Here is a 9,421-nt window from a genome sequence, read left to right on the forward strand (position 1 = left end):
CCACACTGTCTAAAAGGAGACACAGGAAAAAACAGGAAGATATATCGTTTTGCCCTTCAAAACAATGCATTGTCCACACTGGAAAAAAAAGAAGCGTTTGGACCTGAAAATTCACTTGAGAATCTTATTTAAAATGCAAGTTCTTGGCCTGTAATCTTTGGGACAGGATAGGATTGAGAAATCTGAGTTTTTTGTTTGTTTGTTCAGTTTTGTTTTGTTTAAGAGGAAGCCTAGATAATTCTGAAACAGGTGGTCTCTGAATCTCCTGGGTGAGTGTCTCCTTTAGCCAAACAGGCAGCAGCCAGTATGATGTACCTCCAGCTCAAGCAAAGGGTTGGTGAACTACATAAAAGTGTTGTCCCTCTTCCATGCCAACATGATTCTTTAAAACCCAGTAGAACATGTTATAGCAGCACCATCCAATATGACAGCCACAGCCACAGACCATTTAGGTATCCCATTTGAAATTTGGCTAGTCCAATTGAGATGTGCTGCAAAGACCTAGTATTAGAAAAAAAAAAAAAAAAAAAAACAAAATATCTCATTAACAATTTTTTTTTTTTTTTGTGCCAGGGATTGAACCCAGGGACATTTAACCACTGAGCCACATCCCCAGCCCTTTTTATTTTTTATTTTGAGACAAGGTCTCGCTAAGTTACTTAGGGCCCCGCAAAGTTGCTTGAGGTTGGCCTCAAACTGGTGATTGTTCTGCCTCAGCCTCCCAAGCTGCTGGGATTACAGGCATATGCCACCACACCAGGCTCATTAACTTTTTGTTGGTGTTGTTGTTCTTTTTATTTATACAGGGCAGTGGAATGTATTTCGACATATCATATATACACATTGTGTAACTTCCCATTTTTGTGGTTGTATGTGATGTGGAGTTACACCAGTCGTGTATTCATATAGCAACATAGGAAAGTTATATCTGATTCATTCTACTGTCTTTCCCATTCCTACTCCCTCCCTTCCCTTCATTCCCCTTTGTCTAATCCAGTGGACTTCTATTCTTCCCTACCCCCTCTTAATGTGAGTTAGCATGTGCATATTAGAGAGAACATTTGGCTTTTGGCTTGGGGGGACTGGCTTCTTTCACTTAGCATGATAGTCTTCAGTTCCATCCATTTACCAGCAAATACCATCATTTCACTCTTTATGGCTGAGTAACATTACATTGTGTATATGTACCACATTTTCTTTATCCATTCATCTGTTGAAGGACACCTAGGTTGGTTCCATAGCTTAGCTACTGTGAATTGAGCTGCTATAAACATTGATATGCCAAGGAATGGGATAATTGGGTCAAATGGTGGTTCCATTCCAAGATTCTTGAGGAATCTCCATACTGCTTTTCATTAACAGTTTTTGAAGATGAGGGATGTAGCTCAGTGGCAGAGCGTTTGCCTTAATGTGTGCAAGATCCTGTATTCAGTCCCTAGCATAACACACACACACACACACACACACACACACAATTGATATCAATTATATGTGAATAACATTTTTGATATATAAGATTAAATAAAATGTATTATAAAATTCTTAAACTTTTAAAAACATTTTTAAAATTTCACTAGAAATTTTAAGATCATATCTGGGGCTTGAATTTGCACTTCATGTTATGTTCTCTTTACACTGTACTGGTCTATACAATTCCTCCCTCAGAACACCACTCTTTTCCTCCACCCCATTCTTAGACCTACTGCTGTCCCCAACTGAAAGGTCCCTTGAGAATTTTCATCACTGTCATTTACTGTTTCAGATAAAGGGTCCCAATATCTACCGCTCCTGACACCTAAGGTGCTGTGTTAAGAATGCCCTCCTGTGGCCTGAATCCTCCACCCCCTGCCAGCCACTGGAGATTGAGGTCATTTGTGTTCATCTCTGGCTTCCTAGCACAGTGGTGCTGTGGAGTGCAGCCAGGTTGACTGACAGCCCACCCAATGACACACAGCTATTATGTCGTAGTAATCTGCCTATAAAGCCCAGAATTTTTTATTACTTTATTGAGATATGATTGACATATAATCAACTGTATGCTTTTTAACCCCTGCCAGGGAGAAGAGCCCAAGCTGACTTCTCTTTTTCTGTGGTTGTTTTTTCCTCTGAGGAGTTATATGGTCAACCATTGTGCAAACGTTGGTAAACACTGAAACTGGTCCTCATCAGACTGTTGGGAAGAGCACTTGTAAGACCCAAAACACCTGGGAAGAACATTTGTAAGGTAGGACCAACCAAGCCTGAGCCCAACAGAAACTCAGGATGCAGTCAAGGTGCAATAAACGCTTACGAACACGAGGGGGCAATGTGCGACCACCGTCTCTCATTCAGCGCCTCTCAGCGCCATCAAGCAGGTTTTTGTTTGTTTTCCAATAAAACAGGTCTCTTCACACTTTCCCATCCCCGTCACTGACCGGATAGGTGGCTTTGGACACCTGCCTTAACCTCTCTTCTTTTCTGCCCTCCAGATCCCCATTTCCTCCCCCCTGGGCTTCCTCTAGTACATGTGAACCTTCCCTGGATATGTGCTCATTACCATAGCCTCCCTGCTATGGACAGCCTCCCTGCCTCTCCTTTTGGACAGAAGAGTTGATAAGCCTATGGTTGTTCACCTACATCCGTGTTTGAAATGATTGCCTGGACATGAATATTTAAATAGTTAAAGGGACACGAATATTTAAATAGTTAAAGGGAATAAGGCGGGAAGAGGACCCTGCGAGGTGGTCTGGGGTGGAGTGGAATAAAGGGCAAGGACGATGCATTTGTCCCTCCCCACACTCCACCAGGGAGCGATCACCCATTGCACACAGGCGGAAACAGAGGTTCATTAACTCCCGTGTTACCACTTTCCCTTTGTAACTCCTGGCACATTCCTCATGTCTCTGTCTCACAAAAGCGTTGAAGACAGGCATTCTGTACAACAGAAATAAAGAGTAACACCTTTCTCCTTTCCTTAGTTTTCAGAGAGAAACTACCTTACAGGGAACACCAGGTGTGCCAGGATTCTCTCGCTGCAGGGACGTGGGCGGATGGCTCTGCAGAGACGCTGAGAGCCCCCAGGCATGACGTAACACCCAGGGCCCCGTGGGCTTGCGCAGGTGCAGTCAGTGGTGGCTCTGCTGTCACTTCGCATCCGCCTCTCCAGCCAATGCAGTCCAGGAATCCGTCTTGTTTGGATCAGGGGCGGAAAATAGTGTTTATTTCGGATGCAAGAAATTTACAAGAGGGGCAACAGAGATGTCTCTCTCAAGGAGTTTTATCTTGATTGTAAAATGAGGAATCCCCAGCATATCACAACTGTTAAGACCCTCATCTCCAAAGATACTCTTTTCGCCTATTATTAAATTCCCAGGTTACACTATATAAAAGGGAAACATTCCTCTTGTGTTATAGATCCATACAATCTTTTCCCTTCTGCCCAGAGTGGAGGGAGGAGGCTTGGGTGTCTTTGCCCTGGGTGGGTGTAGAGTCGGTGGTAATTCCCCATATTGGCCACGAGGTGGCGGCAGCAGCATGGGATGAAGGGCCTGAGATCATTTTTTTTTTTTTTTTCAGTTACATAGAGAAGCCACTTTTCAATGCTGTTCAAATTGCTGTTTCCTGGGACCTTCTCGAGATTACACGAGGGTCAGGATTTTTTTTTTCTGCAGACACTACAACAGACCTGGTTTTTAACTCAAAAATCCCATAAGGGTAGGTCTGTTCTCATTATATTGGAGGCTTCCTCACTGACAGAAGCTATATAACATATAGACTAGGCATTGTTGGCTTCCCTTGGCCTCTTCCCTCCCCTTCTAAAATAGTCTTCAAAAACACACATCACCATCTCAGCTTGTCTCCTTTCCAGGATTCCTTCAGGGCAAAGTGCAGCTTCCCTCCTGGTTGTTCAGGGGTCTGCAACATCTTAGCCCTGAGCTTTACTTTTATTTCTGCTCATCCCCTCTTCCAGCCAAATAGTTCTCTTTCCTGACCACCCCCCACCCCCTGCCAGGGGTGTGTTTTCAATCTCACACCATTTTCTTTGCCTTCTCCTCTTTTTCATCTTTTGATGAGAGGTAATAAAGCCCCAGTATTTAATTCATATCCTTGGAAGCCCTCCCTGACTTCTGAAATATTCATAATAACATGCATGTTAGCTACCTGGTGCCTCCCAGCCTTTACAAGACTCAACTCATCTCCCACTTGCAGTGGTTCAGCCATCCTGTTTCACGGATAGGACACTGAGGCACAGAGAAATCGACGTGCCTGAGGTCCCACAGCTATAGTAAGTCATGGGAGGAAATGACCATGAATCATCGTCCCTGAGACTTGGCAGCTATGCTCCCTTACGATCAGTTATGACCGCAGACATGGAGAAGTGAAGTGAAGGTGGAAATCCCTGTTCTGGCATGTGCTGGCTGCATGATCCCAGGCTGGAATTCCATCTTCTCTTGCTCTCTCTCTCTTCCACATTTTTGAAATGGTGATGATAATAATAGGACTCATGAGATATTTCACTGATTATTCCGTAGTCAAGAACGTGGCACGATTCTGTAAACATGAATACATTCAGTCAAACCCTCAAAATCAAGGTGAACTGAAGGATTAAAATCTGATAGGGCCCCTTCTTTGACGATTTATCTCCCAAGTGAGATAAATCCCATAGTGCTAACATGTGCCTTATAGGGACCAGATGGAAGAAGCTGGGGTCCAAAGAGCCTCCTCTAATTTTCTGAGAACATCATTCTCCAGAGGGACCCGCTTGCCAGCTTACAGATGATTTCATTATGTGTGCTGGTTCATAGTGACCCTGACCTCATGCCCCCACCCCCAGCCCACACACTCACACAAGGGGAAGATGCATCTGTAGCCCTCATTTGCGTGATTGAACACCTTACCTTGGCTTAGGCCAACCCCTTCCTAGCCTTTCACCCAGGAATTTTGGAATTGGGACTGAGAAAGAATGAGTCTCTTCAGGTGACAGTAACTCTGAACTAAGGGCCCTGTGGTCTGCCATCTTTCACCAGCCAGGCAGAACCTGTCTGAAATAGACAGTGAGGCACAAACTAAGGGATGGAACATGGGAAAGGTATGGACAGGCAGGCATGTCCAGGACACTCCTGAACAGGTCATGCCCAAGTTTAACTGAGGTTTTGGATCACCTTAAAATGTCTCCATTATAAAAATTCCTGGTGCCAATGTTTGTGTGGCAATACTCCATCCTGTGTCAGTCTCCTCTCCATCTCATTAGCACATCTGACCTTCTGCAATGGGACTTAAAGTACAGTCAGAGGGTGACGCAGCAGGGTGTGGTGTCCAGGATCCCTCAGACACACTGTTTCAGATGACTTACATTTCAAGAGATCCTCCATCCAGAGCACCACCATTGCCAGGACCTCAAAGTAACTCTACCTGCAGTGCCTGTCCTTTAACACAATTCCACATTTATCATGACTTCCCATTTGATAAGGAGTCATCATGCAGTTAGCAGCATTCACTTACTTCTTCTGTATCTTATGCAATGCATAGAAGTTGTTACAGTTTTACAGACATGCAAACTCACAAGATGAAAACAAACCTTTTTCTCTATTATATTATGCTAGAACGGACCCGGAGTGTGCAAATTCAAGGTAATGAAGAGACAAATTTTGTCCACACCTGTATAGGAGTACTCAGAAATGAGTAATTCAGTGGAAAAGGTTTATAATCCAACTCAAAAGTGATGAGGAAGTGGTACTTTCAAGGGACAAAAGATCTGATGAGTCTTGTTAACATTATTTTGCAGGGAATGTGCGGCTGCCAAGATCAGTTGCTTCCCTGACTAGAGACCTCCCTGGACTATGGGGAAGGAGGAGTTGTAGCAACCAACTCTCATAAAGCTCAGCTTTAATCACATGAATTCCATTCAGATGAGATCTGTATCTGCACCCACCTTTGGATTTGGGGTTCTTTTATTTCCTCTATTTGAAACTTCCTAAGAAGTTTCACAGACAGGGAGCTTGATTGATTGCCGTGGAGAAAAAACTCATGTTAGATATTGGGAGATATTGGGAGGCAAGGCTGGGTGGTGGCACAAGCCTGTAATCCCAGCCACTCAGGAGCCTGAGGTAGGAGAATCCTAAGTTCGAGACCAGCCTTAGCAACTTACAAAGGGCCTTGTCTCAAATAAAAAGAGGTGGGGATATAGTCCAATGGTGAAGAACCCCTGGTTAAATCCTCAGTACAGGAAAAAATAAATAAATAAAAATAGAAAGGGAAACAAGCAAATCTGCAGAGAAAAAAAATAATTGATTATAATGAGAAATGAAAATAAAAACAATGGTTGGAGCAAACAATAAACAGTTCTGAGTTCAGGGGGTGATCCTTTAAGCCTTTCAAACATTGGGTTGGGAGAGGTTTTAGATAATGAAGGGAGGATAGAAGGAGCAACGTGATGTTTTTCCCAGTCTGTGGTTTTAATGTCTTTGTTAGTAACAGGCATCGGGGTCACGATTCCTTCCTGGAGTGGAACAAGGAGAATGTGGCTGTTCTGGTCAACATCCTGAGTGGTCCACGGAGCAGCAGCTGCAGGCACAGAGATTGTCCATACCTAATCTCTTGATGAGACTTTGAAGTTGTCCAGCTTCTGCTCACAGGGCTTTTTCAGATCTTTGGGAACTATCTTATAGACAAAGCAATGTACAGCCCCAGGAAATCAGGCTTTAGTTTTCATGGACCACAGTTGAGTAGAGAAAGAGAAAAGGAGGATTTTGGAGATATTGGAGGAAAGTAGAAGAATTTAAATTTTGGTAAGAACTGATAATATATGCAGATGACAGTATCTAGTCCTGTTTAAAGATAGATAATATAATCTCAAATGTAAGAAATAGGATTAGAATTTGATAAATCACAGGGTGTATGATAGCTTTCTGTTGAAATACAAAATTTCCTTCTACAGTCCCTTTCTTTGACCAAAAGATAATCAAAGTAAGATTATTTATTACAGAATAAACCTGGTCTCATTAGGTACAGCCTGATTATTTATACAAGTGTAGTAGGAGTGGTAACTGACCACACAGGTCTTTTTTAAAAGTTTGTTTTGCTGGGATTTCTTCATGAGGAACCTTAGATTGGATGTTCAAAGGCCATTCAAAGCTAACAGAACAAGCCAAGAACTTGCCATTGGACCTCACCTGTATTACCCGTAGGTTTGAATGAATTCCTTCTTTACTGAGATCCCTAGAACATCCTGAGGTTCTTGGGTCTTCTAAGACAAGCTCCTCCTTACTCACCTGTAAAGCAGAAAATCCTCTAAGCCAGGCATGAAACCAGGTCTTCCAAGACAGCTTTGTAAGCATTGGCTCCATAATATCACCCTTAGTCTTTTTGAATTTGTAATGGTTAATTTGAATTGTCAACTTGAATGGATTAAGAGATGCCAGGATTAAGAGGCTTCTGGGTGTGTCAATGAAGGTGTGCCTAGGAATGATTGGCAAGTGGTATAGCCAACTGAAGTGGAGACCGTTCCTAAGCATGGGTAGCATTGTCCAATAAGATGGTGGCTTGGATGGAATAAATGTTAGAAGAGCAAGGAAGCAGCAACAGATGCAAGCTTGATTCTTCTGGAAAGGGCTTCTGATTGTTGCTGCGTTTACCTGAGGATATAGACTCTCCTGCCTTCACTGTTCCAAAGAAGACTCTGCCCGTGATTTTCCAGGGAGTTTCCAGAAGCCTCCAATCTCAGACTGAGATAGCACTGTTTATCCCTCTTGTTCTAAGGCTTTAGCCTCTCGGAATGCTCAGCTACTGGTTCTTCTAGCTCGTCATCCTGCAGAGAGCCATTGTGGACTATCCAGCTTCTGGACATATAAGCCAATAGAATAAATCCCCTCTATACAATCATTCTCCTTGTTAATTCTGTTCCTCTAGAGAACTCTTACTGATACAATATTGTATGGTCATATTGGTTCTATGTCTGTCATTCCCAAACATGACATTCTGGACAAAGCCAGGGTTAGATAACCAATGTTTCCAATTAATTGTCATTACAGGAGAAGAGATTAGTATTGAACATATATGCAAATACTTATATTGTCACAGGAGAAGAATTAGGAACTTAACAAGAGTTCCTAATTCTGGAGGCATCAGTAAGGGAGAGAAAAATGATAGATGTCTTGTTTTTATTTACAAGATATAACCTATGAAATGATTATGAGTTATAGATAAAAGAAGGAGGAGTCAGGCGCCGTGGTGCACCCCTGTATCCCAGCGGCTTGAGAGGCTGAGACAGAAGGATCGCAAGTTCAAAGCCAGCCTCAGGAATTTTGAGGCACTTAGCAACTCAGTGAGACCCTGTCTCTAAATAAAATACAAAATCGGGCTGAGGATATGGTTCAGTGGTCAAGTGCCCCTGGGTTCAATCCCTGGTAACACACACACACACACACACACACACACACGGAGTTTCTTTAAATCCCCCCAAAGCCATAAAAATTATAATCATTGTTCATCAATTCATTCAGTCTCACTTGATTTGTTCTTGTCCTGTTGGATCTGGGATTAGCATTTTCATGAACTCATCAGTTTCTTTACTAGAGTTCTGGAAATTCTTGCTCAGTCCAGTGGTTTAATTTTAGTTATTTAAGCAATGCCATTAGAGGCTTGTATTCCAGAGGACTTGTTTTGTCCTCCCCACGTGTCTGACAGCCCTTTTTGTGGAAGACAAAGCATTCTACTTTGCAGGTAGTTTTAAGGGCTTTTGGGGGAATGCATCAGAGTAAAAGAACTACTTCTTGTGGATGAGCAATCTTACATTGGTCACGGTTCAAGATTTGATGAGAGTTTGTTATAAAAATAACAAAATTGAAAGGAAATTTGGTTGCTTCTGGAAAATATGACTCTTTAAATATTACCTGTATTATTATGAGTATAAACATTTAGTATTCCAGGATACATCATGGACAGTGAAGGCATGGATGAACTTTCTGTAATTTTATATAATTCTGGAAATGTGTTTCTATTAATAATTTTTAACCATACATATATAACCTAGGGAAGGTTATGCATCTCTTATTTGACAATGTTCTTATGTTATTTAACCTGTGTAATTAATTTTTAACAATTCTCTTTTCACAAGGTGAAATTACTCCTTTTAAGATTTTTTAGGATTCTCTGGAAAATCTTAAAGTCAGTATGAAATCAATATCTCATTTAGGGTGTGATTTGGGAGAAGTGAACATTAATATATTTGTATTCAGCATTTACTCTATATATTTGTATCCTATAATAGAGAGCAAAATGTCAGGAATACCCAATGATTTGAAGAGTTGATGAAGTTGGATAATAGATCACTGTGAAATAATAGTTATTTATTTAACCGAAGTGACAATAAAAGATTCCACAAGTAAATATAGAAGGTAATATGATAGGAGAAGAAGGAAAAGGAGGAGAAGAGGAGGAGGAG

This window comes from Marmota marmota, unplaced genomic scaffold (genome assembly GCF_001458135.2).
Source record: "Marmota marmota marmota unplaced genomic scaffold, marMar, whole genome shotgun sequence".
Taxonomy (NCBI): domain Eukaryota; kingdom Metazoa; phylum Chordata; class Mammalia; order Rodentia; family Sciuridae; genus Marmota; species Marmota marmota.